We start from the raw sequence: 9,437 nt of genomic DNA on the forward strand, positions 1-9,437 counted from the left end.
CCATTGGCCGTGAACACTCGCCCATCATCAGCTTCGAGCTCCAAAGCTCCATTCTTCATTACTGTCTTGACTTTGAAAGGGCCGGACCACCTTGACTTGAGCTTCCCGGGGAAGAGTTTTAGACGTGCATTGAACAGTAGCACCAAATCTCCGGGGAAAAACTCCCTCTTGTCTATCATCTTGTCATGGTACGTCTTGAGGCGCTCCTTGTAAATTGCCGAGTTCTCAAATGCCTCATTCCTAAACTCATCAAGCAAGTTCAGATAAGCTTGCCTCTCCTTTCCGGCCTTATAGTAGTCAGCATTCAACTGCTTCACCGCCCAATATGATTTGTGCTCAAGCTCCACGGGAAGATGACAAGATTTCCCAAACACCAACTGATAAGGTGACATGCCGATCGGCGTTTTATAAGCCGTCCTATATGCCCAAAGTGCATCATCGAGCTTCAAAGCCCAATCCTTTCTATTGGCATTCACCGTCTTTTCCAAGATGCCTTTGATTTCTCGATTGGCCAATTCAGTTTGACCATTGGCTTGAGGATGATAGGGAGAAGTGATTCGGTGCTTGACACCATATTTACTCAACACAACTTCCAGCCACTTGTTTTTGAAATGAGACCCCCCATCACTTATTAAGGCTCTCGGCGCCCCGAACCTCGTGAAAATGTTCTTCTTCACAAAGTTTATCACCACCTTAGAGGAATTTACCGGAGTAGGAATTGCCTCCACCCAACGGGAGACATAGTCAATCGCCAAGAGGATGTATTGTTGACCGGAGGATGGCGGGAAGGGACCCATGAAGTCGATCCCCCATACATCGAAAAGCTCTATCTCCATAATAGTAGTCATCGGCATTTCCTTCTTCTTAGAGATACCCCCCGTCCTCTGGCATTCATTGCAGTGGAGAACAAATTTCTGACAATCTCCATAAATGCTTGGCCAATAAAATCCGCACTGGAGCACCTTCATCGCCGTCCGATTTGCTCCAAAATGGCCTCCGGTGGGGCTTGAATGGCAATTTCTTATCACAGCTTCCCATTGTTCATCGGGGGTACACCTTCGAATGACCATATCTGCACATCTTCTGAATAGGAGCGGCTCATCCCAAAAATAGAATTTGACATCATGAAAGAACTTCCTCGTTTGATACTTGTTGAGGCCTTCTGGGACCACCTTGGCTACTAGGAAATTCACAATGTCCGCGTACCATGGCGACGAACTTTGAGCATAGAAGAGGTGCTCATCGGGGAACTCTTCGTTTATCGGCCTCTTCAAATTCTCTCCTTCAAAGCAATGCTCCAGTCTAGATAAGTGGTCGGCTACCACATTCTCGCACCCCTTTCGATCTCGGATCTCCAAGTCGAATTCTTGTAGCAAAAGAACCCAACGAATCAGACGAGGCTTGGCATCCACCTTAGCAAACAAAAAGCGGATGGCGGCATGATCAGTGAACACAATAGTTTTCGCTCCAATGAGATATGGGCGAAATTTGTCAAAGGAATACACCACAGCTAGCATCTCCTTTTCCTTGGTAGTGTAATTTGCCTGAGCTGGATCTAGAGTCCGGCTTGCGTAATAAATCACTCTGAACACTTTATCTCTTTTCTGCCCCAGTGCCGAACCTACAGCTACATCACTGGCGTCGCACATGATCTCGAAAGGTTGGGACCAATCCGGAGCTATAAGCACGGGGGCACTCACCAACGCCTTCTTCAAAATTTCGAAGGCTTGTAAAATCTTCGAAATGGAACTTGACATCCTTAGTAGCAAATCAGAGGGCGAGCTATTTGAGAGAAATCCTTGATGAATCGCCTGTAAAATCCCACGTGCCCCAAGAAGCTCCTCACAGCTTTCTCATTAGATGGTGGTGGCATTTGCTCAATCGCCACGATCTTGGCTCTATCAACTTCTAGACCTGCACCAGATATTTTGTGCCCAAGCACAATACCATCACGTACCATGAAATGACACTTCTCCCAATTTAGCACTAAGTTGGTCTCCTCGCATCTCTGCAATACTCTTGTCAGATTATCCAAGCACTGATCATAAGTCGATCCGAAGACCGAGAAGTCATCCATGAACACCTCCATAATATCTTCCACCATGTCGTGAAAGATGGACATCATACATCTCTGAAATGTGGCTGGAGCGTTGCAAATCCCAAAAGACATCTTCCGGAAGGCGTAAACACCGTATGGACAAATAAAGGCCGACTTGTGCTGGTCCTCCGGAGCGATCAAGATCTGATTGTATCCGAAATATCCATCTAGGAAGCAGTAGTACTCATACCCCCCAATCTATCAAGCATCTGATCAATAAACGGGAGAGGGAAATGGTCCTTCCTCGTTGCTGCATTGAGTATCCTGTAATCTATGCACACTCGCCACCCGGTTACCAATCTTGTGGCTATCATCTCATCATTGCCACCTTGTATAACAGTCATCCCACCCTTCTTGGCCACGACTTGGGTGGGGCTTACCCAATCACTGTCGGATATCGCATATATGATTCCGGCTTTCAACCACTTCAATACCTCCTTCCTGACCACCTCTTGCATTATCGGATTCAGCCTTCTTTGATTCTGCGCCTTAGGCTTGGATCCTTCCTCCAATAAAATTCTGTGCATGCAAACAGTAGGGCTGATTCCTTTGAGGTCCGAGATGGACCACCCTATAGCTCCCTTATGCTTCCTAAGCACGCGTAGCAGCTTATCGAGTTCAGTAGGAGTAAGTGATGAAGAGACAATTATCGGATACGTCTTCTTCTCTCCTAGGAAGGGATACTTGAGGTGTGAAGGCAGCGGTTTAAGTTCCTCCTTCTTCTCTTCTTTCTCTTCTTCTTCCGCCGGATCTCTAAGTGGTAGAAATTTGTTGTTCCTTCTTGAGATCTCTACACCAGAATTAAGGGCTCCCACAAAATGAAGCATCTCCTCAGTGAGCTCGGGTGTTTGCAGGATGTCCGAAGCTATCATGGGCTGTGAAAGGCATTGCTCCAATCTGTCCTGGCACGAAATAACCTGGGCAACTTCTCTCACGCAGTCATCAACCACCTCGATCATCTTGCACTGCTTTAACCTCCAAGTATCCTCATCATCATACCTCAGCATAGCATCATAGATGGAGAATGTGATGCTCTCCTCATTCAGTCGAAGAGTGAGCTCTCCCTTGTGGACATCAATAAGTGTTCTCCCGGTAGCTAAGAAAGGTCTACCAAGGATAAGTGGGACGTGTTTATCTTCTTCCATATCTAGAACCACAAAGTCGGCTGGAAAAATAAATTCCCCGACCTTGACTAGGATGTCTTCAACAATCCCCTTCGGGTACGACACTGTTCTGTCCGCCATCTGCAGTGAAATAGTAGTGGGCCTAAGCACTCCGATCTTCAACTTCTGAAAGAAAGAATACGGCATCAGATTGATGCTTGCACCCAGATCACATAGAGCTCTTCCCTCTTGACAATCTCCTACTATGTAGGACATCGTAAAACTCTCGGGATCCTTCAACTTCGCCGGCAGCTTCTTCTGAATAATGGCGCTGCAGCTCTCCGTTAGATTAACCATCTCATATTCCATCCATCGTCTCTTGTTGGAGACCACATCCTTTAGAAACTTAGTATAGCTGGGCATCTGCTGTAGTGCCTCCACCAGAGGAATGTTGATCTGCACCTTTCTGAATATGTCCAAGAATCTTGAAAACTGAGCATCCGTCTTCTTCTTCTGCACCCGTTGAGGATAAGGGATCCTCACTTCAGCCGGAGTGTGGGCTGCAGGAGTTGTAGATGGAGCTGGAACTGCGTTCTCCTTAGGTGGAGTAGTCACCTGAACCGTCTCCGGTTCATCTTCTTCGACTAACTCATCTTCTTAAATGGGCTTCTCTGCTGCTTTCCCTGCATTCGCTGAGGGCATTGAGGGTCCCTCATAGCTCGTCCCACTCCGCAAGTTGATAGCTTTGCAGTCCTTGGGGTTGACAATGGTGGTGGACGGGAATTTTCCCGGTTGAGTAAGAGTACTCACAGTCTGGGAAATCTGGCTGATCTGAACATCAATGTTCTTCAAATGAGTGGCCATTCCTTGTACATCCGTCTCGACCTTCTCCATCCTCTGATTGTTCTGCTCCATCACCTTGTTGGATTGTAGCATAAAGGACTTGAGTATGTCCTCCGTGGTCATCTTCTTAGGATCGTTGACCATCCCATCAGTAACTGTAAATCCCGGGGGAGGTTGCAAGGCATTATTGGGGTTCCCATAAGAGATATTGTGATGCCCCTTGTTCCCATAGTGGTTGTATCCTCCACTATTAAAGTTCGGGCGTGAATTGTTGTAATACCTGTTGCCCCCTTGCTGTACATAGTTCGCATCTTCCATGTTTCCTTGGGGTTCTTGAGACGGTTTCCCCATCGCCATGCAGTCGAACTTCATAGTTAATGCATCCAATTTGTCGGATAAAGTACTCATTGTATCATGGTCCGTGGTATAAGCAACCCTATGCACCTTACTCCTTTCGTTGCTCCATCCTTCATCACTGGATGCAAGCTCTTCAATCACCTCCATCGCCTCCTCCTCTCCTTTCTTGAGCAGATTACCTCCCGCGCTAAGATTTAGCTCCCGTTGTGCTTCAGGTATACATCCATTGAAGAATGTAATGACTTGCACTGTTGGGGATAAGCCATGATTGGGACACCTCTTCAGCAGGGCCTTGAATCTCCCCCATGCATCTTTTATAGTCTCCGTAGGAGACATCTGGAAGCCAATGATCTCGTGTTGTCTTTTAATAGCCTCGCTAGGGGGATAGAACTTCTCCAGGAACTTGTGGACCATGTCATCCCATGTTCTAATGGACCTCGGTGCCAAACTCTCCAACCAATCTTTGGCTGCGTCTTCCAAAAAAAAAGGAAACAACCTCAGTCGGACCTGATCATCCGTCACTCCGTTCATCTTTGTCGTGTTGCAGATCTGAATGAACTTGGTAATATGCTTGTTAGGGTCATCTGAGGATTTGCCCCTAAAAGCATTATTTTCCGCCATCTGGATCAGTCCTGGTTTCAGCTCAAAGGTGTTGGCGGCGATATTTTTGAAGACAGTTGGATTAGCCACTCCATGGTAAACATATTGGTTCTGCACCGGCACAGCTGGTCCACGATTAACCTGTCGACGCAATTCCTCCAGCTGTCGTAGAAGCTCAGCATTAGTGGGAGGAGGTGGTGGTGGGCCATTGTTCTCCATCAGAATAGGAGAATCAGGATCAAGCTGAATATGATCCTGAACTGGTGATCGAATAGGTGAGAGGTCCCTCCGATCTGAAGATGCTCCTACGCGGTTTGGCGAAGAAGCTTGAATCTTCTTTGTGAGTCTCCTATATGCGTTCCTCTTCCGGTTCGATGCTTCGATCTCAGAGTCGAAAGGTTCTAGAGGCAAGCCTTTAGAACGTGTGTGCATACACCTGAACAAGAAACACAAATGTGAGAACTCGAAAAATTAAAAGAAAAAAAATAAAGCAGTAATGTCTGAAGTAGTAATCTTGATTATTATCACGATATCAAGCTATTTAACACAAAAATTGTCCCCGGCAACGGCGCCAAAAACTTGACTCAACTTTATTTTACCCAAATAATACCCGCAAGTGTACGGGGTTATTGTAGCAAATAGCAAGCAAGAGTATATCGTATCCCACAGAGACAATTAAGTGTAAACCTAAGTACCACGAACAAATTTGAACTACTATCCAGACGATCGAGAATTTTGGTTTTAAACTAACAACTACTAAAAGCATACAAAATCAGAGATTAAAATAAACACTTAAACAAGAGAATAAAGAAGCAAGTTGTAAAAATGATAGAGAAATATGCGATTCAAGGATCCGATGCACAACTCATAGCCTAACCCAATTGAAACCGATTTACCATTTAAAGTCTCCAGAATTGTTGAATCAATCACAAATATAGATTAAACCCCCTCCCGAGGTGAGAAATCCGTAGATTAGGTGTAATAATTGAAGTCCCCTTCTAATTCTTAGACCTAACTCCTAATAGTTCGATTAGATTAAAGATCCCACTCAAAACCTCAACTCTCCCGAGTTTTATTGAATTAAGGTGTGAATTATTCTTCTTTCAAGGTTAAATATTTCATCTCCCGATTACTCTAAGAAACCCTACACTCCCAATTGGTGATCAAGCAATTGTTAGGAAAAAGCACAAGAATAATTCAAACAATTACAAGAGCTAGATAAAAACGAAGTCAATTGGATTAAAACTATGAATTAATGCATCTTCACCAAGAATTCTACATAAAAAGTTTAGTTACTCATGTTCATGGAAGAAAATAAAAAGAAACTAAAGAAAACAATGGAAAACATGATACAGAGTACAATTGGCGGAGGAATTGAAGCTTGAATCTTCAATCTTCTTCCAAGAGTGCTTGAGAGAGATGGGTTGTGTGTTTCACGGCGGTAGAGAATGAGTGGAGTTGCCCTAGCTTTTCTTTCTTATTTCCCTCTTTCAAAAAATCGCGTTTCACTTCAGAAAATCGCCAGAAATACGTACCCAGCCGGGTGGATTTATTGTACTGGAAAATCACCCGACCTGGTGGGATTCTTTCGGTACTCTCTGGAATTGCGCAAGTCAAATTGTTCCACCCGACCGGATACAATTGTTGTACTGTAAAGTCACCCGGCCGGGTGGGACTGCTTCTGAGTTCTCTGTATTCTCCAGGGCTTCTCAACGCCACCCGGTCGGGTGGCTTTTCTGCCCAAAAGCTCACCCGGCCGGGTGAGACCATGTTTCACCTCTTTTTTTTGCCTATTTTGCCTAAAACACTCAACAAACACGTGAACTCCAAAACAAATAGTAATTGGCTGGAAATAACCATTTTGAGCACAAAAACTCAACAATTAAGCATATCAACACACCAATCATGACACTAAAATATGAGTTTTTCAGATACATAGGAAATTTTCTATCTTCAACTTTAAAATATACAATGCCTACCAAAACAAATAAAATTCTATGGGACACCGGCTCACCCGGAAGAGGCACCGGGATCTCTTCTTTGTGTCATTGGCGAGAATGAGAGTAAGGAGTGAATAGGTGCATGTGCATTAATTGTGCTTGTTTAAATACGTAGCTCTAATATCGCCGCAGAATCAGCTGGAAACCAATTCAGATTTCTTTAAGCTGTTGCATATTTGCAACAGCTGGTACCGATGGGGCTGTATTTGGAGACGAGAATGTCACCCGTGAACTGGCCGGAAACCGATTTGGGCTTCCTTTAGTTGTTGTGTCCGAAGCAGCGACTATGCTGGACGACGGAGCTGCACGAGCAGTTTGTTAAGGCAGTCACAGAATTTGGTGGCGCAAATAGTCATTTTACTTTGTTCCCTTTTCCCCCCCGAAATTTTATTTTTTTGGAAGGCGTTGTATAATCTAAAGTTAAAGATAAAATATTTCCTATTTTTCACTATGATAGAAATATGCTTTTGTATAAATATTTGCACAAAATTGCACAAATCAAACAGATAAATTTCGCATGCTGGAATCTGTAGCCTATTTTTCCCGAAATAAATTAGTGAAAAAAACAAACAAACAATAAGCTAGTGGAGTAATAAAAAAAACATCATATTTATTAGATCATAATTAAACGGTTTAATTATTTTGAGTTCAACCCCAAAAGTTCATGAAGATAAGAAAAGTAGGATTAAATAATTAAGGATGATAACGAGCGTTGTCTGAGTCCAGGCATTTATTCCGACCTTTCACATGAAGATATTCTAGCCACTCGCATGTCGAAAAGAACGGCAGTAGAGCAAGTTTCGGAGCCTCCGCCGGTTCAGAACCACTTGTAGTTGTTGCTTCATTTGTGATTTGGCCTAAAATTTTCTTCGGCGCATCAAACTTCTCTACTGCAGCCTAAGGGTTCTTGAGGATCAACCATGCAACTTGTTAGGTACACGAATGGCCATAGCATAGTTCTAATTTTGCATACTAACTTTAAAAATATGAGGGTTGATCATTGAAACAACCAATCAAGGTTTTAGCGTTCACATTGTTTGATAACTTACTTACCTGTCTCTACGAACATCAACGAAATGATGTCAGATTGTGGGCAATGAACAATCGTTGTATTATATTAAATAATTTCACATGTTAAATTGGGGTTTATATTAAGAAAAAAGAGATGAAAGGGAGTACAATAAATAAAATTATTTAATTTAGTATAATACAACATTGTTTTAATACCTACAATATGATGCCAGTTTAACTGCCGTCAAGTGGTGGCACATAAGTACATCATTTAGTTATTTCAGCACTAGAATCTTGATTGGTAGTAAAAACTGACAAGTAAATAATTTGATACTTTCTAAAATAATTCTAAAAATTTTATGAAAATTTGAAATTTATAAGAAAGCACCTCTATATAAAGTAAAATAATTATATCAAATTCTACATATACTCAACTAGTAGATGGAGGTTCTCATACGCCTCAGCCCCAGCTGTATCCTGTATGCTTCTGCATTTACGAAACAGGGGCATTATAGACATTATAGACAAATCATAAACTTGTAGTTAAAAAATATTTTTTATTTAATTTCTTATAGAAGAAAGCTAATTCTCACAACTTATATAGATTACAACATTGACACAAATTAATAATCAAATTAAGTAGATTTTAATTACTCCCATTGAACTTAATGTCCAATCCCAATCTACTTTGGTTTCTGTCTTGGATTTATTTTGGGAATTTATATTTGAATTTTGGAAAATCATCCTATGAGATTATCCAAACTCATGAATCTTCAATATACACCTAGTAGACAATGGATTTATATGTATGATTCGATTAAACGGTGAGAAGTTATTACGCAATAAGTATGTGTAGTATTTTTTTTATGCTATGTAATTAAATGCTTAAAATGAAATTCAATTACAAATCTAAATCATATTCTTGTGTACGTTGTAGCTGTAATTCGCCATTTGCAACTCCAATACATACAAATAAATAAATGAATAAGATATATTACCCATTGATGGTAAATGTACTTGGGGAGGAAGATCTCTGAGCTCCATGGTTCACCGGTGGCAATATACCATCGTTTTTTCTATCTAAAATGTCCAACAAACAAATGTCGTTCAAAATATCAATTATATATAAAAGATAATAATAATAATATTACCCAATTAAACTCATTTTTGAAATTTTCAAATTATCTATAAAATTTGTGTAGTTAACAATATTTGAATAAATGAGGAAAATTAAAGGCGGTGTTTTTGAAAAAGTAAATGCACACTAAACGATGTTGTTGTAATTATTATTACTTTTGTCGTGCACGGCTAATCCGCATTTAGTTTTCAACCTGCTATAATTTGACTGAGAATCTTTTGATACTGTCAACTATGCTATAAGTAATAGTAATATTTTTTATATCGAGAGTGTGAGACTAAAATCAT

This window comes from Salvia hispanica, chromosome 5, assembly GCF_023119035.1.
Source record: "Salvia hispanica cultivar TCC Black 2014 chromosome 5, UniMelb_Shisp_WGS_1.0, whole genome shotgun sequence".
Classification (NCBI taxonomy): Eukaryota; Viridiplantae; Streptophyta; class Magnoliopsida; order Lamiales; family Lamiaceae; genus Salvia; species Salvia hispanica.